At 40.0% G+C, this 23,700-nt stretch overlaps 1 pseudogene; it reads left to right on the top strand.

Annotated features, from left to right (window-relative positions):
- The first annotated feature begins 4,923 nt into the window (after nucleotides 1–4,923).
- Nucleotides 4,924–6,041, top strand: LOC125355562 (annotated as a pseudogene).
- Nucleotides 6,042–23,700: the final 17,659 nt, after the last annotated feature.

Below are 23,700 nucleotides of genomic sequence, written 5' to 3'. Positions count from 1 at the left end.
TAATTGGAGAATATTCCCAAAAGTTTAAAAGAATTACTATTTATGATGACAACTGTCTTGGTAGATTGCACAATAGTCTCTGGACTCCATGAAGCTCTGTGACAAATATTGTAAAATATCTAAGCCTTATGTCCAATATTCCCAGTAGGATATACCTAGCTATCAATTTAATTACAACTTTATTACTTACCACTTCTGGCTTTTGTTGGTTAATTGAATGTAAGAGTCTCACAGACTTTCCTGCCCAAGCTGGCTTCAATTTGTGATCCTTAAACCCCAGTACTGGCAGACACATGCAAATCAGGACTGTAACATCATGTCACCACTTTTGTGCAAGTATCCTAAGTGTTTTAGATCTATAGGTTAGATCTACCTTTCAATGGCTCAGACATTAAAATGAGAGAAAATGGGACACACTTGCATGAGAGAGAAAAGGATTTAAAATGGTCAGTTTCCTTCAGGATCCATGCCTCCTTGTTAGGGAAGAATGAGAATTGTGACAGTGTCAACAATAGTGAAGCATCTACAAAGAGTTTGGTTCTCATTTCCCCATGGGTTGCCATGCCCCAATTCAACCCATATTCTTGTTTCTTTCTTCCGCTCAGATTTAGAACACAACAGAGCCCTTCTCCAAGACTGGTTTTAGAAAAACAGCAAGAGTGTAGTTATTAAATGCCAGTTGGCACAAACTAAACTTTTAGTCTAAGAGTGATTTACTCCAATAAGTCAAGACAACCTAGTTAGCCTAAGAGGGATAAAACTGAATACACAGCTAAAAAAAACAATCAGCTCTACAATTTCTCTTTTCTTCCTGCCGTTCTTTCCTTCCTTTCCTTTCTCTCTTCCTCTTAGATAGGAAGTAGAGGCCAGATACAAAAGCAGAAGAGGAGGAGGAAGAATTGTTTCGTGATACAGTCTTAGTTATCACAGGACTCTCAGGGGGAAATAGAATATAGAATCCATATTAAATGAAGTAAAAAGCCAAAGTAATGGGCCTAAAACTCTACTAAATTCTAGGCAAAAGTCAATAAACTATGAATGAACACTGGGCTATTTTTACAAATAAAATATGTTTATAATATGAAAAAAATTTCTTGCCAGGTGCTGGTGGCTCATAACTGCAACCTTAGCTAATCAGGAGGCTGAGATCTGTAGATCATAGTTCAAAGTCAGCCTAGGCAGCAAAGTCCATGAGACTCTTATCTCTAATTAACCACCAATTAAAAAAAAACAACTGGAGCTGTGGCATAAGTAGTACAGTGTGAGACCTGGGCAAAAAGAACCCAACTACAGCATCCAGGCTTTGAGTCCAAGTCCCAGGGCCAGTGTACTCATGTATGTGCGCGTGTGTATGTGTGTGTGTCTGTGTGTGTGCATGTGCACACACACAATCTATAGGAGGATTATAATATTCAATGTCTATTTGTTAAAATGGAACTAGGTTATTTGAGGTAGAGTTAGGAGAGTTGGAGGAGAATGTTGGAAGGAATGACATTGATTGAGTTACATTTTACTTCGGGGAGGTGATGGCACATGCCTGAAATCCTAAACTACTCATGAGGATGAGACTTGACGTTTAAGGTTCAAAATCAAGCTGGGGCAGAAAATTCCTTGTGACCCTTTTCTCCAATTAACCAGCAAAAAGCTGGAAGTAGAGTTGTGGTTCAAGTGATAGAGCACCAGCCTTGAGTAAAAGAGCTATTGGATAATGCCAGGCCCTGAGTTCAAGCCCCATCACTAACACATAAAAAGAGGAAAAAAAAAAGGTTATTTGTATTCCCAAATGGATATGTTGAATTGAAACCTTTTGGTACAACTTCTTGATGATGGTACAAAAATTTAAAAAATGAGAACAATAAGAGAATAGCAAAATATTTCTGGAAATGAATATATTGCCAGAAGGGTAGTAATAGTAAAAGGTTAAATTATAAAGAACATAGCCAGAGGAAAAACATCAGAGATCTGGAAAATGTTAAGAAGCATCATGAATGCTTTCATCCAAAAATTATAGGTGTGTCTTATTGAATTCTAGAAGAAGAAAAATAAAGACAACACAAAAAGAAAATCATCAATAAAGAAGAGTGTTAGAATAATTTTTTAAAAACTCAAACATAAGAAAATAAAGGCTTTGCCTTTTGACTGGTCTACTTGGTATTCAAAAAGATAAAATTAATAAAAGTAAAGAAAACATGTGTTTAGACATTTCAAGTACAATCCTGTAACTTGCCATATACAAAAATAATTCTAAAAGCTGCCATGAGCACTGGTCAAAAGTACAGCGAAAAAATTCACTAGGATTATATAAGATTTCTATTCAGCAAAAAGACAGTCTAAAAATAAATATGTACAGCTATTGTTCATTAAAGTTGTCAATTGAAATTAAGTTAGAATTTTTTGTGTATGTCAGTAACTAGGATACGACCTTGGAGCCTTGTGCTCTCACTTGGCCCTTGTGCTCAAGGCTAGCACTCTATCTTCTGGCTTTTTGTTGGTTAATTAGAGTATCATGGACTTTCCTGCCCAGACTGGTTTGAACTGTAATCTTCAAATCTCAGCCTTCTGAGTAGCCAGGATTATAAGCATAAGCTACTAACACTTGGATAAGTTAGAAAAAAAACAACAACCAGTGGTTCAAAGTGGAGATAGAATATTATTTTCACTTGAGAATTCTCCCCCAAACTATCCAAAATGTCACAGCAAAAGCAAGCTTGCAAATAGGCAAAGTAAGTGTTCACTTGCAACCCTATATGAATACAGGTTATTCAGATAACTGATATATATGTGATATATTAAGATATTTTTGTCACATCATGTCCCAGAATTAATTAAAAAAAATTTAAATCTTATCCAAGGAAAATTAAATTTAAATTATTATTAGAACCAAACTGAGAAGTTATCTGAGAAAGAAAGGAGAAAATAGTTAATAAGTTATATTTCTTGTTAGTTTTTATTTCTTTTGTCTTATTATATATATATATATACATATATATATGCAGAGAGAGAGAGAGAGAGAGGTAAATAGTATAGGAAAATTCTTAACAAAACTTCTAAATCTTTTTATTGAAAAATGGTAAGAAGCCAGCTACAGGAACTCAGGAGTGTAATTCTGTTACTTAGGAAGCTGAGATCTGGGGATAGAAGTTCAAAGACAGCTCAGAGAGAAAAGTTTAAGAGACTCAATTTGCAACTAACCAGAAAAAGAAGCTAGCACTGGAGATGTGGCTAAAGTGTAGAGTACCAACCATGAGAGAAAAAGCTGGGTGTAAGACCCTGAGTTCAAGCCCTGATACTAGCACAAAAATACATGACACTTCCCTCCCTGCCCCCCCAAAAAAAGAAGGAAGGAAAGGAAGGGAAGTGAAAGGAAGAGAAGGGAAAAGAAGGAGAGGAAAGAAATTATACGATATAAAAAGATTTTTGCTGCTTAGTTTTGGAGATAAAGTCTTTTTTTCCCTCTTATTTATTGTCAAAGTGATGTACAGAGAGGTTGCAGTTTCATATGTTAGGCCTTGGGTACATTTCTTGTACTGTTTGTTACCTCCTCCCTCATTATATTACTGTTGTACTTTCAACATGCTATGTGAAACCGTCGCTTCTATTGTTGATGATCCTCTTGTATCCCCTTCCTGTGGTTGTACCTGCACTATCACTGTATCCTATCTGAGTACATTGGAAACTGTATATACTGGTATTAGAACTAGGAAAGTGAAAGGGAATATCAAAACTGAGAGACACAGGATAAAAAGACAAACGACTACAAAAGCAATACTTGCAAAACTGGTGTAAACCAACTGAACAACTCATAGGGGAAGAGGGAAAGGAGGAAGGGGCAGGGGGGAATGAGGGTGGAGATAAAGTCTTTTGGACTTTTCTGTTAGTCTGGCTTCAAACTTCATCCTCTGATTTCAGCCTCGTGAGTAACTAGGATTACAAGCATAGCCCTTAGTGGTCCACAAAGAATTGCTTTAAAAAAGTGCTCTACACCATGGACTAAGTCCACATCATGCTAAGAAGCTACCAACCAAGCCCAGTTTCTTCCCAGGCAGATGGGCCTCATTATGGCCTCAGAGTCCCTAACATTCCTCTTCCCATTCTCGTTGAGGAAGTTGGTGGGGGGAGATGGTGCATTTAAATATTGAAATAGGGATAGTAGGCCTAAGCTATGACTTCTTGACCCCACTGCCATCTTAATGCCTTAATAGGTAACCTGGACATTTCACTCAATTCTGAGAACTATAAGTTGGGTCATAGGTCATTCCCAGAACTGTAGATACGTCACGGGTTGTTCGACTCCAAGAAATCCCTGACCTTTACCCTGATTGTTAAGGTTGTTGGATTCTGGCAAATCTTTACCCCTGATTGTTCTCCCTAGTTAACTTCTAATAAACCCTAACTGCCTCCCTTAGTTAACACATAACTGGCTTGTTTTGCTTCTGTAAACATGCTTCACTATGCATCATCTGCAGTTTTTGCCTTTAGAAGCTTTGTGCTAACAACCTTTGGGGTTGCAAGTTTTCTGGGACACTCGCCTGCTTACAGTGGCTGGGATTCTAATAAAGGCTTCTGATTTGACATCTCAAAATGTGGCTTCTTTGTATCCCACAGATTGAATTCCCCTATAACAAGATGTGACGGAAAATGGGGACAGGCCAACACAATAGCACAACAACCCAGAAAGAAATGACTAAAACAGAAGACACTCCCCTAGTCCTCACAACAACTCATCGAACACAGAACAGTCGAAAACCCAAGGGGCCAAGATCAGCACTGGTGTTCAGAGTTTATAGCATCCAGGGCAAAAGAAAAAGTCTTCCTAAATGTGGGCCTCAGTCAAAGGCAAGTGAAGGTGGAAGAAACTGAGGAGATCCCAGAGCTAGGAGGGGTGAAACCCTGACCTCTAATCCCACTGCATCCAGCCAATAGGAGCCCAGCTACCACGGTGGAGATGCAGGAGGTGCACATCACAGATGAGAAGCCCCTGTTGCCAGCATGGACACACGAGGTGGCCAAGGAGACTGAGTTAGCTTCCTGAATCCGCCTGGACTAGGGACAGACTCACTCTGTAGAGACAGCCTATGGCTCTGTCACTTTTTACTACCTATGGCACCCCCAGACCTAAATGCCCAGTGATATTCACCTACCATGACGTGAGATTCAACTATAAATATTGTTTCCAGCCACTGTTTCAATTCAGGGATATGCAGAAAATCATCCAAAATGGCTTTTGGGTTCATGTAGATGCTCTTGGAATGGAAGAGGGGACTCCTGTATTCCCTTTGAGATACTTGTATCCACCTCTGTACCAGCTCGCAGACACTATCCTTTGCATCCTGCAATACTTAAATTTCTCTACAATAACTGGAGCTGGTGTTGGAGCTGGAGCCTACATCCTGTTACAATATGCTCTTTCCCACCTGGATACAGTGAAAGGTCTTGTTTACATCAACAGTGATCCCACTGCCTAGGGCTGGATGGATTGGGTAGCTCACAGGTTAGCCAGCCTCACTTCTTCCATTCCATAGATGATCCTTGGCCAGCCAGGAAGAGATCTGGAAATTCTGAGTTGATACAAAAATACATAAATATCATGATGCATGTACCCAGCAAGGAGAATACTGAACTGTACGGGAACAGCTACAACAACCTTCGAGACCTGAACATTGAGCACTGTGGTGAGACTACACTCAAGTGCCCTGTGACGCTGGTGGCAAGAGACCAAGCACCCCATGAAGGTGCAGTGGTGGAATGCAACTCAAAACTGGACCCTATCCAAACCTTATTCCTTAAGGTGGCTGACTCTGGAGGTCCATCTCAGCTGACTCAGCCAGACACACTGACTGAGGCCTGCAAGCACTTCTTGTAAGGCATGGGCTATGTGGCCTCATCTTATATGACTCCTCTGTCTCCATCTCGCACAGCCTCTCTGACTAGTGCAGAATCCATTGATGGCAATCAGTTCACTGCCATACTTGGTCCCTGAGTAGTGAGTCTAGGACTCTTCCTTCAGGGCCCCCAGGCACACTATGGAGGTCTCCTGCTGAGTGTCCTTTATTTCCCTGGTGTGGAACCCAACCCTCACCTCCCACAGCACTGGGAGGTACATAGGGCCTGGGGCCAGAGTAGGCAGGTCATGCAGGAAGATGATCTTGACGTTTGATTGCTACCCTAACCTTGACCTTTAACCTGTAATTCCCCTAGCTCCTGAGAGAGATGTCCTAATATCTCTTAGGGATCCTAACCCCTAAATTATCCCCTTTCCTATTTTGGTGTTAAGGAGGAGAAGGCATGTATTCCCTCTGATCCAGGTGTCTGTAGATGGGACAAGAGTTTTCTGATGATGCCTCCATCAGCCTCTCTCTTCTTATCTCATATTTCCAAGGTTAGGGCATTTGGGGTGGGGGCTCCATTCACCAAAGCTAGCATAACTTTTTCTGATCCCTGTTGACCTCTGAAGGGAATGGGCCTAAATGAATGAATACTGAGGGGAGGCTTGCTGGTGGGTCTGTGATCTTCATGATGTGACAAGAACACCCACTATGTATAAAAGAAATTGTGATGGGAGATGGTGGATGATTATTAAGTATGGTGGAAGGGTTGGAGCTGGCACAATTGGGAGGGGCCTATGGCCATTTGGCTTCACTAACTTTGGTAGTTATCAGTGTGTGTCTAGAGCAGGATGGGGGAAGGAACCAAGCTTGGGTCAGGCTGCTTGGGGCTTGACATGAGATGGGAAGTTCTCTAGAGCTCTGACCACACTGTGTTAGGTGTGGAAGGTAGCCTCCTGTCTCCCACTTCTGCAGTGACAGTAAACTAGAGAAATCTGAATAACAACAAAAAAGGAAAGTCTTCCTAAATTTTACCTAGGGAACATGTTTTACTTGTGGGAAACATCAAGAGTTAAATGAGATATGTCTTCAGCACTGGGAGACAAACTTTGCCAGGGACTGGTCTGGATTTTCCTCACCCATGTGCTCTGCTGACCCAATGCTGCTATAATGTAATAGGAGCCCTATGCCAAAGGCCCAACTCCAGGCTCCCCTGGATGTGAAGTCTGTTCATGTGCCCCAACACATCATTAAAGAAGAGCTGTGGGGGAGGGGCAGAGAAGTTCAAAAAGGAGACACCAGTAGCCACAGGAAGAGGTAATGCAATCGCTTCATCCCATCTTCAGGTAGAGAACCTTGTGTTAGCTCAAAACTGAGGAGGCCCTGGTAGAGCATGGGAGTTCTAAACAATTATTAAACAGTCTGGTCATAGATAGGGGCTAATCATTATTTCAGGATGAGTCACCTAGGGCCTGGTGACAAGAAAAGTCTCTGATGTTTCAACTTGGACTTTTGTCACAAGTTGTTTTTGGTTTGGCCTGATCTTTCTGGATTCCAAGGTGGCTCTGGGTGGGTGCAGGAGAGACTGACTCAGAGCAAATGACAGGAATGGGAACTGGAAACAGAGATGGTAGGTTCTTAGTTAGCTTGGTCCAAGGAAGGGAGTCAGTGCCTTCATGCAGCAAAAGCAGTAACACACAGCCAAGCATTTCAAGGTTTAAGCAGCATGAAGGAGTTATTCTCTTACTGTTGTGATTGTGAATGCAGTTAGTCTCACAGGGCTACAGGATGTTGGGTAGAGGAGAGGAAACTGTCTCCTGACTTCCTCAGCTTGCAAGACCTTGGCTCAGGTTCCCTTCTTCTTACCTCTACACTTTTTGTGCTGCTCCCTTCCTGCCACCCCTAAACCTTACCTTCTGCTCTTTTCTCACCTCCACACATCACTGTATGCTTCCCTCCCACCCATATACCTTGCCCTTTGCTCCTTTTTCCAACCCTACACCTCATATTCTGTTCTCTGCCTCCCACTTTCTGCTCTCCTCTCACGTCTATACCTAACCCTCTGTTCCCCTCTCTCTCTCCTACACCTCACCTTCTGCTCCCCTCCTCTACCCCTCCACCTTCTCTTCTGCTTACACATCTCTTGTTTCCCACACCAAGCTTTCAAGTCCTTCTTGAAGAACTGTGACATGCATGGCCCATCTGAATAATCTGGCCTAGTCTCCTCTCTTTAGCTCTGTGATTTTCATCAGTGTGGCTTCTTTACTTTTCACAAAGTAGCAAAAACGGGACAGCAGGAGTTCCATCTCTGGGTCACTCCTGAGAGCCATGGTCTTCACCTATAGTTCCTTAAGCATGGCCCCTGTGCAGGACCCAGTGTTATATCACTAAATCCTCCCAGAGTTCCACAAATCCATTCCAGCTACCTCCCCAGAGCTTTTGGCTTTGCAGTTTCCAGCCAGGATCCCTCACTTCCCTGGCTGGAAGTTCTAGCCCCAGAACTCAGTACAGAGCTTACCAGTTCCCATCATCGTTTCTAATGCTCCCTGAGACTATCTGCCTGTTTGGGAGTCTGGAGTTTGATCTTTCCTGTCTTGATTGAGTTCTTCTGACATGGATAGAGCTCTTCTTGAATCCAGAACTAGCTGTGGAGAGATACGAGTTTTAACTTCAGTAGAAAAAGCTTGCAAGTTAGCCACTAGCATTTATTTATTGCCAGGTTTTTAAAAATTCCTCTTCTATCAAAATGCTCACCAGACTTAAATGAAATGAAACTGAAAAACTCACAAGGAAATCTTACAACAAAAAGTATTCATGGTATCATTATTCATGTTAACTAATAAAATGACTCAAAATGATAAAAAAATATATATAATTTTCACTGTAAGGTCCACTACAGAACTTATTTGTCTACTAGAGCCAAATAAATGCTCAGAATATGCCCAGGATGCATTGTGTCCAGAAAACTGAGAGCTGATTACCATCTGGCCTAATTTTACTGTGGATAGATGTATTAAATTGTACAGAGTTTTATATAAACATACACATATTTATATGGTCAGGGTTTTATAAATAAAAATCAAAGGACATACAATATCATCAACAAAGACATGTGATTTCTAAAAGACACGTTTTATACCTAGATGATTTTTAGAAAACAATTATCATTCCAGAGCATGACCTTATTTGTGTTGCTGAGGTTGAAATATAAACAACGAAAATTCTGTAGAAACCATGTATGCAAACAATACTCAAATTTATACTGAAATTAGTTCTAAGCTCTTGTCTGAGAAAGAGGCAAAATCAATTGGCTTTATTACAATTAGAGTGAAATCTAGTTGCTAGTGAGTCACACAATATAATCTTAGATACTCAAGAGGTTGAGATCTGAGGATCATGGTTCAAAACTAGGCTCAGCAGAAAATATGAAAGACAGTCATTTTCAATCATCCAACAAAAAGCCATAAGTGGAGATATGACTCAAGTGGTAGAGTGTCAGCCTTGAGGGAAAATGATCAGGGACAATGCCCAGGCCTGAGGTTAAGCTTTGATACTGTCAAACACACACACACACACACACACACACACACACACACACACACACACACACAGAAAGTGAGACATACCTACTTCAAAGATAGGGACACCTTTATGCTATGTCAGCTTCCTACACCAATGAGCCAATATGGTGAGACCAACTAACCTGGCATATCCTCCTCAATGCTATCCAGATTTGCTTAAGAAAAGGAGGCTGGTTGGCTTTCAGGATGCTTCTGGTCTACTTAGGTTTAGCATCATCTTCCCTTCTGTATTGCTGATGGGGGATGTCCTTGAGCATAACTTATCCTATTGGAAATAACAATAGAACAATAAAAGAATTTTAGGGAAAAGTTCTGAGATCCATAAAAATGTTAAGCAGGAGGGTGCTGGTGGCTCACACTTGTAACCCTAGCTATTCATTCAGCAGGCTGAGATCTGAAGCCAGCCTGGGGAGGTGGTGCCCTGGCAACACCTTGTTTTTTTTAGCTCAGTGGCGTGAGATACCAGACATATTTGTCTGAAATCTATCTACTTACCTATGTATGTGTATGTATGTATGTATGTATGTATATATGTATGTATGTATGTATGTATGTATGTATCTATCTATCTATCTATCTATCTATGTCTATTTATTTATTATCTATCTCTCCTACCTATATCCTATTGGTTCCTTACTTCCTTCTCTCTCTCACTCCCTCCCTTTCTTCCTTCTTTTCTTTTACCTTTATATCAGTCTCCTGTTTATCATCCATCTTGCTTCTTCCTTGGTTGTAGAGCCCACATGTTCACATGTAGATGGGTGTCATGGTTTCACTTGCTGAACTGAACATAATGTGCTGATGACACTTGGTCCTTTCAGGAGTCACTTAATGCATTTCAAAAGGACTTACCTTCCAGACAGGGATTTAGCTTCATTTGGTAGCCTAATATATTTGTGCCTGTACCTAATTAACTTATTCTGGATTTATTGTTTAAATTATTATTATTTTTTGCCAGTGGCTCTTGAACTCAGGGTCTGAGCACTGACCCTGACTTCTTTTTGCTCAAGGCTAGCATTCTACCTCTTGAGCCACAGCACCACTTCTGGCTTTTTCTGTTTATGTGGTGCTGAGGAATTAAATCTAGGGCTTCATGTGTGCTAGGCAAGCACTCTACTGCTAAGCCACATTCCCAGCCTCTACTGTTTAAATTTTGTTGCTAAAATATATTGTTGCATTATGATAGATCTTGCATAACCATGACTTTTTCTTTCTCTCTCTTTCTTACTTTCCTTTCTTTCTCTTTCCCTCCCTTGCCACTCCCTCCCTCTCTCCTCTCTCCCTTCTTCCCTCCCTCCCTCCCTCCCTCTCTCCCTCCTTCCCTCCCTTCCTTCCCTTTCTTTCCTGCTTGCTTGCTAATTTTGTCATTTTTTATTGATACACACATTATTTATGCATGTTTATGGAAGGCAGTTTAATAAGTTTGTGCATGTAAACAATGCATACTTTTCAAATCAGGATAATTACACTTCAATTGTGTCAAATGTGTCTCTGGAAGTCAATGTGCTGCTTTTTGCTGGGGTGTATCTTTAAAAGCAGAATAGCAGCCAGGCACTGGTGACTCATACCTGTAATCATAGCTACTCAGGAGGCTAAGATCTGAGGATTGAAATTCAAAGTTAGCCCAGAAAGGAAAGTTTGTGTGACTCTTATCTTCAATTAACCAGCAAAATGCTGGAAGTGGAAGTATGGCTCAAGTGGTAAAGTATTAGCATTGAGCAAAATAGCTCAAGGACAGTACCCAGGCCCTGAGTTCAAGCCTCAGGATGGGCACCAAAAACTAACTAACTAACTAAGCAAACAAGCATAATGGCAAAACTTTCAGATGAATAGATTTTCTGATATTTCTAGATAGTGTTGTACAATTTCCAAGCAATTGTATCAGTGTTCGTCCCCACCTGTATGCACAAACACTTTGGTTACTTCATACCATTCCCAATACCAGTCAGTCCAGTTAATTCTTTTCATTTTGCATATAATCTGTATATAGTGATATTTTATTACCATCTTTATTTATACTTCTTGAGTGACTGATGAGTTTTGAATATCTTTTGGATATTTGCTTTTTCAACATTTTACTGTACTTTTTAAGATTGTAATACATTAAAAATATATTTTTTTAATTTTCTTTTTGGGTTAGAGTTTCACTTACTTGGCTCAAGCTGGTCTTGAACTTGCAATCTTCCTGCCTCTGTCTCCTAAGTAGCTTGGATTATAGGCACGTATCACTAATTCATCCAGAAACAACAACAATAACAAGCCTCTTGGTGTACAGCTTTATGCATTCTAACTTGTGTCAACATGAATAACCATCCCATAAGCAGGGTTTAATCATTCCTATCACTCTGTAACAATCAAGCTTATGTGTACCGTGTAACCCTCTCATTTCTAACTTCTGGAAACCCTGATTTACTTTCTGTTAAGAGTTTTGTTGATTCCACAATGTCTTCTATAGAGAATGCATTGTGTGTTTTTCTGGCTGCACCCCAGATTTTTCTTTCTCCTTATTCACCAGCAGTTGGAACACAGGTTATCTGTAATGTCTGCAGTGGAAATTATTCACCTTTGTTCAGTTTCTATGTTCAGTAAGTCTTCATGTTTTAACCAAGTTTTACAATGACCTACTATAATTCTTAACCTCTGCTTTATCTTCATCAAGCTTTAGCAAGATATTTCTCATTCCAACAGGTGAAAACTTCTTGCTTTTTTTTGTTTGTTTGTTTGTTTTGTTTTTTACTGGTCCTGGGGCTGGAACTCTTGGGCCTGGGTGCTGTCCTTGAGCTCCTTTTGCTCTTAGTTAGCACTTTACCACAGGAGCCACAGCAGTCACTTCTGGCTTTTTCTGTGACTATTTTGGAGAAAAGAATCTCACAAAGTTTCCTGCACCAGCTGCCTTTGAACCCCTGAGAAGCTAGGATTACTCATGCGAGCCACTGGCACCTGACAAACTTGCAAACACAAATACCGGAACATCTCGCCGCCCCTCCCCCCCCCCAAGTCAGTTTCTTTAGTGGACCACGATGGAAATCTGCTTTGTTCTCATAACTCAATGTTGTTCCCCACTTCAGTCCAATCTTTTCATGTATCCAAAGACCCTATATGCAGGACTTGCCTCTCTCCTCTCAGCCCAATCTTTTAATGGAGGACTGATTCCTGCCTTATTCCCCAGGTCAAGCAAAACACCAGGTGAGTGCTCACCTGCTTGCCTGGGCTTAGTGGAAAGTCTCCATCACCCCAGGCTGGACATTCCACTCCGGACCTCACTGCAAGTACCCATCCCTAGTCAAGTAAATGCAGCCTGATTCTTACTCCTTTGTTTCCTTGTTAAGACCCATATAAACTGGAGCCCAAATCCAGTCCCTTGCACAACCTCCATACCCACAAGAAGGTCTGTGCCCCTCACTGGAAATAAAAGGTCTAGCCTGTTGATGATCAAGTCAGTCCTATTCCTTTTCCATTCTCCTCCATTTTCCTAACAGATGCAAACCCATTTTGCTCTCAGATTCATGGGTTATTCCCCACTGCTTGGTTGTCAATGTCCCTTCAGAGATCCTTCCCATGTCCCTCTGCCTCCTCTATTTAAAGAAGAAAACTTTTGTGTCTGTTTGATTTTGAGGTGTAACAGATATCTGAGACTGAAGTGTTCCCCCTGTTGCAATAGCTTTATTTTCGTTTTGAAGTTACTTTCTTCCTTCTATAAGTCTCAGCTGACTTTTATTTGATGCTTTTGATAAATCTGGAGAATTTTTCAGTTAATATTTCTTAGAAATGTTTTCCCTAGACTACCTGGTTTCTCAGTCTTTGGAGCTTCTATGACTTGAATGTTAAATCTTTTTGGTATTGTGTCATAGGCATGTAGCTATGCTCAGCTCACTTCTCTTTCCTCAACTGTTTTCTCTGTTTCACACATTGTATAATTTCTCTCTTCCTCCTCCCTCCCTCCTCTCCTCCTCCTGCTCTTCCTCCTTTCCTTTCTTTCATTTTTAGTGATACTGGAGTTTGAACCCAAGACCTCATATTTGCTGGGCAGGGAGCTCTACCGTTTGAGTCATGCTTCCTTTAACGTGTGTGTGTGTGTGTGTGTGTGTGTGTGTGTGTGTGTGTGTGAGAGAGAGAAAGAGAGAGAGAGAGAGAGAGAGAGAGGAAGGGAGAGGGGAGGAAGGAGAGAGAGGGTACTGGAGCTTGAACTCAGGGCCTATGCACAGTCCTTTAGCTTTTTCTGCTCAAAGCTAGCACTCTACTTGAGCCACAGCTTTATTTCTGGCTTTTTGCTGGTTAAATGGAGGTAAAAATCTCAGACTCCTGAATAGCTAAGAGCACAGCTGCAAGTGAACCCCATGGTGAGCCCCATGCCCCTGGTGCTTCTAGCCATTTTGTTTTTATCATCATCTTGAATAGGCCATCATCTTTCCCCTGGGCCACTATAAATTGAAATGTGTCTGTTCATGCTTCCCACTATGCTGGAATGATAGGTGCATGTCAGCATGTCCAGCTTTGTTTATGATGGGGCTTTACAGACATTTTTTTCCCCTAGACTGGCTTTAAAATCAGGTCCTCCCAATCCCAGCCTCCTGAGTAGCTAGGATGACAGACATGAGGCTCCATGCCCATTTAGGTTGAACGATTATGGTCTTCAAATTTCCTGATTTCTCCCTCTCACCTCTTTTTCCCCCTACTGCTATTAAGGTCATCTAGTGAATTTTAAATTTTGCTGTTATATTTTTTAATGGTAAAATTTGTATTTGTTTCTTCTATTTTTCTCCTATGATTTTCTACCTCTCAATTAATTTCAAAAGCATGTGTCTGCCCTGCTGGAGCATGGTTTTAACAGTAAATTACTCAATTTTCAATATAAATAAAATATAAATTAATGTCAATATGAGTATAATAAAATACAAATCCTTACTATCAAATGATTTTCTGCAGGCCACTAGTGGCTCACTCTTTTTTTAAAAAATTAATTTTATTTATTTATTGTTCATGTGGGACCAGGGAATTGAACCCAGGGCCTCATGCATGCTAAGCAAGCACTCTATCACTAAGCCACATTCCCAGCCCTAGAGGCTCACTTAATCCTAGCTACTCTGAAATCTGATGCACAGTGGCCTAAAGTCACTTGAAGCAGAGAGAAGTCTGTAAGGCTCTACCTCCAAAACTTAACTAGCATAAAAAGCAAGGCTGGAAGTGTGGCTCAGGAGGTATAGTGGCAGCAGCGCAAGTGCAAGACTGTGAGTTCAAACCTTGATGCTCACAAAAACAAAAGCAATTTACCAATAACATACATTTAATTGATTGGGGTGCATTCTACACATCTATGAAAATATCATGATGAAATTCCTCTGTACTACTAACACATACTAATAAAATCTTTTTAAAAAGTAAAAAAATTAAAATAAATACAAGAGAATTCTAGGACATACACCCTCAGAAAAGCAGAAAAACACACAAAAATAATTTTTCTGTTTAGACAATACACTTGAAACATTCATGCTTTTTAGAGGAGTCGTTTCTGTATACACCTTGTCTTTTAAAAAATGAAAATCAGATTAACTTTTAATATTGGAATAGAAAGTAGAGTTCCTTTAGAAGGAGATAGAAGGTAATAGTCCCAGGAAATTAGCATTGGCTTGTTATTATTACCCATAATCCTTGCTTGTAGGTTTCTGACAGCCTTGAGGGGAACAATGGGAACATAGATCTCATTGTCTAAAAATATTTCCATAGTCATATTGAACTATTCAGCATAGAAAATACTGTGAAGTTAGCATTCATACATATCTTTTTTTACTTTTACAATCTTAAGTGATATACATAGGTACTTAGAAGGTTCTAAAAAAACATAAGATACTCTTGACTGAATCTGAAAGACAACATAAATGATAGTATCTGCTAATTGATACACAAAACAGATCGTATTTTAAATTCCTTTGCTGTCTAGTTGTGTTATTATTCTTAGCAAGCTTTAAACCTAGTAACAATGAGACATATTCCTTACTTAGTACCTTATCCAGTGGTTTCAATATTTTTCTACATTGTCATTTTAGGGAAACTATAGAAAAATTGCTATAAGTTCTATTCTTATTTGTGGGGCATTATAAAGTTAAAAACACCATTTTTTGTGTGAGTACAATACTCATGAAAAACTTACTTGGAAGCAACATGAGTGATCAAGTTTATTAACTATGTTACTATATCAGGATATTAAAAGTCACTTATTTAACTGAATATTATTTGGAACATCCAGTATTCTGATGTCTAAATGTGTATTTTTATAGCAGTAGATCTGACATAATGATAATTTATTAATGGTGATGATGTCAGAACTGTTAGTTCCTTAAGAGTATTTTAATTCAGAACAAGAATTGTGGACATTTTCCCTTCCTAATCAGCTTAAAGTGGACATAGCAATTATGATGGATGACAGAATTCTCCACCTGGCAGTGGTGGTTGCCATGGTGATGACCGTGTGGGCAAGAAGCACCGTGACTCACAGTGTTTTCTCTGCTTGGTTTCATCATCTCCAAAGGGGAGAATGTGCATCTGGCTGTGGATTGCTTTTCCGGTCCCCTTTGTTATCTTCTGAGCTGCCAGTTGGGGGAGGGGTGGGAAAGGATGGGGGAGGAAAGGACAGTGTGGAATTAAAAACCATTTCTCCACATAAAAGGGGAGTCATCTGTTTTACTAAAACACAATCTGTAAGGAAACAAAGGAAATCTGATTTTATATCATGGGGACTACGTGATTACTGAGACCCAGCCACTGAGGCATGATTAATCCTCTGTTCTTGATGATAAAATCAAAACAAATGTGTTCTGCCTAGGTGCTGGGCCAGGCTTCTACCCCACAGCAATTGCACAGTGAAGGAAAAAGAAAATGGACTTTTTTTTCATACATTTTAGGAGCACTTGGATTCTCTAGCAGTGAGGTATTATTTCTAAAATATCATTACTGGTTTGGAAAATATGTACAGTCAATTTGAAGTTAAGATTCAATGCTTAAATTCTCCATCTGCCAGCTCTGAAGGCTGCAGAATATTCTTTATTTTCCCAATGGCTTCAGTGTCTCATATGTAACAGAAAAAAAAATACATAGTAGTAAGGTTTCATAGGAGAATATGTGAGAAAATGAGCTCATATGCAGTTGTTTCCCTTTCTGCAGGAAGACATTCTAAAACCCAGGTGGATGCTTGAGAGCATAAGATATTCTTATATGTGCTATTCTTTTCTTCCCTCTACATTCACATCTATGACAAAGTTTAATTTATAAATTAATCAAAGCAGGGTAGGTACTTAGGGTGACTTGCCTTTAATCCTAGCTACTCAATGAGCTGAGATCTAGAGGATCTTGGTTCAAAGCCAGTAGAGGGCAGAAAAGTTTGCTAGAGTCTATCTTCAATTAACCACCAAAAAGCTGGTCTGGAAGCATGGCAGAAGTGACAAGCCAACAGGAACCCCTGAGTTAAATATCTGGTACTGCAAATAAATAAATAGACTAGGCAATGTAAGAGATTTACTATGAAACATAATAATGAAATGTAATAATCATAACAATGTAATGTAATAAAGGTTATGTATGTGTGTGTGCTGGTATTGGGGCTTGAACTCAGGGCCTGGGCACTGTCCCTTATGTATTCTTTTGCTCAAGGCTAGCACTCTACCACTTGAGCTACAGCTCTACTTCCAGTGTTTTGGTGGCTAATTGAGAAGAGTCATACACATTTTCCTGCCCAATTGGCTTTCAACTGCAATCCCGATCTCAGCCTCCTGATTTGCTGTAATTGCAGGCATGAGCCACTGGAACCTGGTGTAATCAAAGCTACCTAAAACCGATGAATTATTTATTTCTGGAAAGTTCCATTGATATGCTTGGAACATAGTTGGTCACAGATCACTAGGTGTATAGAAAGTTGAACCACAGGAAAAGGGTGCTACTATCTTGACACTGTATCTGACATAAATACTATCATGTTCTTGGCTTAGGGAACGTCATATCTATAAGGCTGTCACCATCATCACATTCAGTGGTTCTTTGAGTGACAGATAGTGGGTGTTATTAAGCTTCCTTATGAAGTGATTTCCCTTAAACACGTCAAGTCTTGTAGCCCATAACTTAGCTTTCCTCTATTCACTAGATGGTAGCACAAGTGGAGATGACAGCTACTGTTTTGAGTTTGTCGCTTCCGTGAAGCTGATATGTCACAACACTGAGATGAGGACCTCCTGTATAATGACAGGTATGTTCCCTCTGCTGACCAGATGTTTCCCTCTGGGGATTATTGCAAAATTTGGGTAAGTACATTGGTGTGCCCCACTGACACAGGCTGAGCTGTAATTCAACCCATATTAGTCATCAAACTGGAAATTGTTTGCTGTGCCTTCTACCGAATCTACTTACTCCTCAGGAGAAGAGCTCAGTGGGAAAAACTATTTACTGTCCTTTCTCAAAACCTCATGAATCCACATATAAATTTATCACAACAGGCCAGAAATTCAGGGATCTTTGTAAAAATCATTAAAAAAAAATTTTTGTGGTGAAGTTTCATTAGGTGTGTGTGTGTGTGTGTGTGTGTGTGTGTGTGTGTGTGTGTGTGCGTGCGCGCATGTGCGTGCATGTATGCCAGTCCTGGGGCTAGAACTCAGGTCCTGGGTACTATCTTTGAGCTTTTTTGCTCAAGGCTATTACTCTACACTTGAGCCATGGCTCCACTTCCAACTTTTTGCTGGTTATTTGGAGATAAGAGTGTCATGGACTCTTCTGCACAGGTTAGCTTCAAGCTACCATCCTTAGATCTTAGCTTCTTGAGGATTACAGGTGTGAGCCTCCTATTTCATAGAACTCTTTCAGTTTGGGGAAATTGTCAAACTTAAAATGATGTATTCAGTTACAGCTGCTTCTCTGTATATCTGGGTTCTGCATTTGTGGATTCAACCAACCGCAAACAAAAAATATTTAGGGAAAAATTGTATTCTGGAGTGAATACATATAGACTTTTTCTTCTTATTTCTTATTTTTTCTTTTTTCCTAAACAATTCAACTGTTGTTTGAATGGCTTTAACTTTGTATTAGGTGTTAGTGTTATGCCCAGATTTCAGGGTTCCCAAAGACCACCAAGGAGCCGAAAGCCGATGTAATCACATTAGAGTCTTTATTGCAAGCTTGAGCCTGGACTCATGATCTTCACTGATGCAGTGGGTCTGAATCAAGAGCCCTGACTCTTCATTCAGCAGGGTTATCCACAGAAGCATACAGCGAATCATATTTCATTGCGGGAAAATCATGAAACAACATAGCAACAAGCTAGTAACTAAAAGTGATTGGCTAACTTGTAGGCTTTACAATGATTGGTTTAAGTAAATGACCTAAGTCTCAGGGGTGTTTGTCCAAGTCATTCTTGACTTGAGGGGACATCTGGAATTTCCTGTTATTTCTTGATTACTGGTTATTATGAGAGTTTCACTGCCCAAAGAAGTTATTGACACTTTCTTGATTACTGGGCCATTATAAGAGTTTCACTGCCCAAAGGCGTTATTGACACTTTTCCTGGAATCTCTGTACTTCTGTATTTTGTCACAGGGGCAGGTTTATGGTCTTAAGCACACACCTGCTGGGAGTGGGCCTTATTTCTCAGAAGTGGCTACTCTCATTTATGAGGGACACAACACATTAGCCATGTTTCAAAAACGCAAAACACACTGGCCACACTTCAATACATTTCCTTTCTGTCACAATGGCTAAAGCATTCTAACTTTAACTGATCTCTGATCAAATGAAGTCTCTCTGGCTACCTTGATTATTTTAGACTGCATTTTGTTCAGTCTCTTCACATTGACATGTTCTGCAGTTATTCCAGGAAGCTTCAGAGCCTGATCAGGCCCAAGCTACAATATGGAGGTGCACCGGCTGCTCAGGTTCTTCATTAGATCTGGAGATGATCTAAAGAATACTAGAGAATCTACATGGCTTATATGCAAACATTATGTCATTTTGTGTAAGAAACTTAGCTGACCATTGATCTGGGCACCTATGGCAGCTCCTGGCACTCAACCCCTCACCCTCACCTCTCCTGTGAATGCTAAGAGGAACTATGCTTTAGAATTCTAATTTTCAGTGGGATGTCAGTGGCTCACACCTACAATCTTCGTTACTCAAGAGGCTGAGATCTGATGATCATGATTTGAAGCCAGCCTAGGCAGGAAAGTCTGTGAGACACTTAGTTCCAATAAACTATCAAGGAGCTGGAAGAGAGCTATAGATTGTGTTGTTATAAGGTGGGAAAACAGAGAAGCCACATTTTGAGAAGTGGAATCTTGGAGTCTTTACTAAAAGGCCAGTGACTGCATGGTGTATTCCTGTCTCAAAGACCAGCTGCCAGCAAATACACAACACTGTTGGGAAACTGAGCCACAAAGACCAGAGAGGAAAGAAAGCACAAAAACAATACCAACAAGCCAATTCAGCTCTAATGGAGAGCAGAATTGGGATGCCAGGGTGACCGGACAAGAGGCAGGAGACAGGACACAGGACAGGAACATGGAGACACGTGGCATGGTATAATAGCATCTGAGCTGGTCCAGGCCTAAATAGAGACAGGTGAAGGGGCAAGGCCACAGGAAACTCCCAGTCCTAGGCACTGGACTGACAGGTTAATAACCTATCATCCAAGTGTAAACCCCTGTCTCCAGGGATTTGGGCATACCCATCATCTGGCAGGTGGGGGTTTCACCTTCCCTATCCATGAAGACAAGATGCCAGACCTTACCATCCACCATGTGGCCAAGATAGTGTGGGCCAGACCCCAACCCCCTATTTCAAAAGAGTGTTAATCTTGATTGAAAAAGTTCAGGGACAGCACCCAAACCCTATCCATGTTCAAGCCCCAATACCAGCACTAGAAAAATAAATCAAACTTTCATTTGAAAACTCAAATCTTGCCATTTTTAATCAATAAAAGTCAGTTAGTTCTCCTGAAGTGATAAGCTCACTTTGTTACTTCTTTGAGGAAATGTCAGTAAAAATCTTAAGTTTGCTTAACCAGATTGTCAGTTATTCTAGAAATTACATAGGCTGTTCCATGATAATTGTATTTCATATCACAATTCCTACAATTGCACATGTAATGACTTTTGCCTCTTTGCAGCAGATAAATCCTACAGGCATTTCCCTTCTCATTGCAACTAAGATTGAAGAGATGTATACATAGAAAGAAGATTGAGGGAAGTTAGGGCCTTTTACTCTTTCATTAAGGGTATTCTTAAGCAACACTGGCATCTATTTAAAGTAAATGCAAGTCATCAGGGAATGTAATGGCCACTCATTTGTGTCCAAGTCCCTGCAGGCACACCCCATGCTGTGTCCACTATTGTCACAAATATGAGTGAAGCATAAAAAAAAATAACCCAAATGGAAATGAAGATAGTTTTGATCCATCAGCTCTCTTAAAGGGACTCATGCATCCTTCTGGAGTCCTCAGACTGCACTTTAAAGATTGAAATTTAAGCTCATTTTCTCTACTTTTTGAATACTAATGCTCTGACTACCTGTGTAAGTAAGCGCATCTACTTACATAATGGTGAGGTTATCACATAAAGTTATTGTGATCTAAGACACAGAAACATCATCTTATTCTAGGAGGCATGTTAAGATCAGATGAACAACCTTCAATAACTTTTGTAATGCCTGGAGTAAGCAATCCAATTTCCAATAAATATATACACAGACTGAGCTTTATTGACCATTTAGATTAAAAACTAGGCTACTTAGGAGTCTGAGATCTGAAGATTGCAATTCAAAGCCAGCCTGAGAAAGAAAATCTGTGAGAGTCTTACCTTTAATTAACCATCAGAAAACAGGAAGTAGAACTATGACTCAAGTGGTAGAGTGCTAGCCTTGAATGAAAAAGGTAAGGAACAGTGCCCAGGCCCTGAGTTCAACCCCCAGTCCCAATATACACACCTATAATGTCACATAGAAAACATTTTCTGGTTATAGAAAGCACAATCAGAATTCATGTTATAACATGACAGAATAATTGTAACTATAACAAGAAAGTGGCTCTATCTCAAACTTGTATCTTTAAAGTAATATACCAAGATAGAGATTTTAGATTACTTTTTTGTCAATTCGGCAAATTAGATTTTCAAAACATATGTATTATTAATATTCCTGTTGCTCAAAGATTTTTCTATTAAGTTACTAAACAAAATATGATTGCTACTATAACTCCATCTAAGGCTCTCAGAAAGAATTTGGACTCATGACCATTTTTATACCAACTGGCCTTATCTGGTTTTGTTGCTAAGGGAAAATGCCCAGCCCATGAGTTCAAATCCCAACACTGGCACACAAACACAGACACACACACACACACACACACACACACACACACACACCCTCAAAAATGTGCTTTCAGTGTTTTGAGTTAAACTGGTATTTCACATTCCTGTTCTTCTGACTTAGAAGCATGAACTTCCTGTTATACCAGCTTCAGCTGACTTGGCTCTGATGTGTCATTACATTGTGGGCATCCTTAGGGTCTCCTTTTAACTTTCTACCCACGTGGTCATAAACATTGAATTCATTTTCACACACATGATCACACACCAAGAAACATAATAGCAACATTTGTTTGGTCTTATTTAAGAAAACTGTGAGTAAGGTCTCTTCTATTCTAAGAATTTGATGGGTTCATCCTTTAGTCCATCTAAAACTGGTCTATGCATGCTGTGAAGAAGTACTTTATTTATTTATTTAGTGTTGCTACTGAGACTAGAACTCAGAATCTTAGTGATGTCTCTTAGCTTTTTCTCTCAAGGAGGCACTGTACCATTTGAGCCACAGCTCTACTTCTGGCCTTTTGGTGGTCAATTGTAGATAGGAGTCTCCTGGACTTTTTTTGACTGAGGTGGCTTCAAACTGTGTCAGATTTCAGCTTCCTGTGTAACTAGGATTACAGGCATAAGCCATTGGTTTTGGCTTATTGCTTCCTATGAATTTGTCTCAGTACCATGTATTGAAACGACTATCCTGCTCCCACTGGATCAATATAGATTGTCATCCTGTGAGATGTTTCTATAGCGATTATTCTGACTGGTGTACTTGAATATTTCTCTGCCTAAATACCATGGGCTTTTAATTTCTTTATGTTTAATGTAAATTTTTATGTATTTGATAAATCTTAGCTTGTTTTGATTAAGCATATATTTGGAAGTGGAGGCATGGCTCAAATGGTAGAGCACCAGATGAGCAAAAAAGCCAACCAATAGTTTGAGACCCTGAGTACAATACTGTTGCAAAAGAAAGGAAAGAAGGAAGGAAGGAAGGAAGGAAGGAAGGAAGGAAGGAAGGAAGGAAGGAAATATCTAGTATTTCTAACCATAAGCTTGTATTTTCTTTTCACTTATTTATTTAATTTCTTTCTATTTCTCAACAATACCCCAGAGAAACACAAACTCTCATGCAAGCCATTTATTATTATTATTATTATTATTATTATTATTATTTTGGTGTTGGTATTGAAGTTTGAACTCAGAGTCTGAGCACTTTTCCTAAGTTTGTTTTTTTCCCCTATCCTGGAACTTAAACTCTGGGCCTGGTCACTGTCCCTGGGCTTCTTTTGCTCAAGCCTAACACTCTTATCACTTAAGCCACAGCACTGCTTCTGGATTTTGCTGTGATTAATTGGAGATAAGAGTCTCATAGGGGAGGGAGGGGGGCATGAGGGACAAGGCAACAAACAGTACAAGAAATGTATCCAATGCCCAACGTATGATACTGTAACCTCTCTGTACGTCAGTTTGATAATAAAAATTTGAGAAAAAAAAATACAAATAAAACGCATTCATTCTGGAAAAAAAAAAAAGAGTCTCATAGGCTTTACTGCCAGGCTGGCTTTGAACTGTGATCCTCATATTTTGGCCTCCTGAGTACCTTGGATTACAGGCATGAGCCATGGGTGCCCACACACTTACTGCTTTTTGATGGTTAAAGGTAAAAAAAAAAAAAAAAAAAAAAAACTCATGGACTTTTCTGCCCTGGTTGGCTTCAAACCTCAATCCTCAGATCTCAGTTTCCTGAATAACTAGGACGACAGGAGTAAGCCACTGCTGCTTGGCCCAAGCTGATATTTTTAAACCCATTTTTCTTTTACAAAGTCAACTACAACTGAATTTCATTATTGCGTGTGGTCCACAGGCATTCTCTATCCACAGTTCATGACACTCATCATTTTGGACTCCTAGCAACTTACTATTGACCTTACTTGGTGCTCAGAGGCAACCATTGGTCATTGTTCCAGG

The sequence above is a fragment of the Perognathus longimembris genome, chromosome 1 (assembly GCF_023159225.1).
Source record: "Perognathus longimembris pacificus isolate PPM17 chromosome 1, ASM2315922v1, whole genome shotgun sequence".
In the NCBI taxonomy this organism is placed as follows: domain Eukaryota; kingdom Metazoa; phylum Chordata; class Mammalia; order Rodentia; family Heteromyidae; genus Perognathus; species Perognathus longimembris.
The sequence above is the reverse complement of the archived record's forward strand: the minus strand, read 5'-3'. Positions and strand labels throughout refer to the sequence as shown.